This window comes from Equus quagga, unplaced genomic scaffold (assembly GCF_021613505.1).
Source record: "Equus quagga isolate Etosha38 unplaced genomic scaffold, UCLA_HA_Equagga_1.0 HiC_scaffold_5308_RagTag, whole genome shotgun sequence".
NCBI lineage: Eukaryota > Metazoa > Chordata > Mammalia > Perissodactyla > Equidae > Equus > Equus quagga.
In genome coordinates this window covers 1-1,086 of record NW_025794013.1, presented here as the reverse complement: position 1 = coordinate 1,086, position 1,086 = coordinate 1, and positions in this window count along the sequence as shown.

Here is a 1,086-nt window from a genome sequence, read left to right as displayed (position 1 = left end):
ACCACCTTTCAGGGAAGCTCAGAGTGAGAGGAGATCCCGCAAGACGACCCAACTGGAGAAAATCACACATTAGAATAGAGGCCGGGTGTCTTGGAGGACCGCCTGAGCAGGGAGGCCAGGACCCTCCCCATGACCACAGTCGTGCAAGAGCCAGCTGTTAATATATTACCCTGTTATATAACCCAAATGAAGAGACCCATCAAGGGGTGAAAGTGGACCATTACCCACCTACAAAGCTGTATCCTGATAAGGAAGCAGAGAAAGGAACAGAAATATAATATCAAGTCAAGATGTAAGGAGGCCCAAACTGGAGGAAGCACTCTCTTGAGCCCCGATGGAGGAGAGCAGAAATGGAATTCGCAAACCACAAGGGTCACACTCGGGGAGGAGGTCTGTGGGGACAGGTAGCAGGCAAAGGTCACCAAAATCTTTGGAGCCTGTTGGTCACTGTGTGGTCATTCCTCGGTTCGCCAAAATCCCACCAGTGATGGAAGTTGGGAAAGACCTCTGAGGTTCAGGCACTATCTACCACTTGGCCCGGTACTGAAGTGTGTTCCGGGACAACCAGGAGCCAGGTCTAAGTAGGACTACAGAGGACTCAAAATCATCCAAAGAAACCCCAAGAGGGCCCTTTGCCAAGCATCGCGACCAGGAGGCCGCTCAAGAGAGCTGGCCAGCCCCTCAAGACCAGACCTAGGCCCTGGGCTTCAGAGATCCCTCTCTCAGCTGCACCCCACCCACGTAGCCAAGGAGAAGCAAGGGCGCACCCTGGACCTCCTCCGATCGCCCTCACAACCAAAATGGACCCCGAGGCGGAGAGGGAGTCCCGGGGCGTGCGGACCGGAAGACTGACCCATTGGCGATGCCACATCTCGGGTTGTTCCTACGGGCCACAGGGCTGGGAGTGCAATGAGGCAAAGGCAAGCTTAGGAGTCGAGGAAAGAAGGACTCTAAAAAGCCTTGGGTGGCCTCATGACAACAGTCCCACATGTGGAGCACGCCACATGCCGCCCGCATGTGCTACACCAGCGACCTGCTCAGCGATCTCCCTTAGGACCAAGGCCCTGTTGCACATCAGCCTGCTCC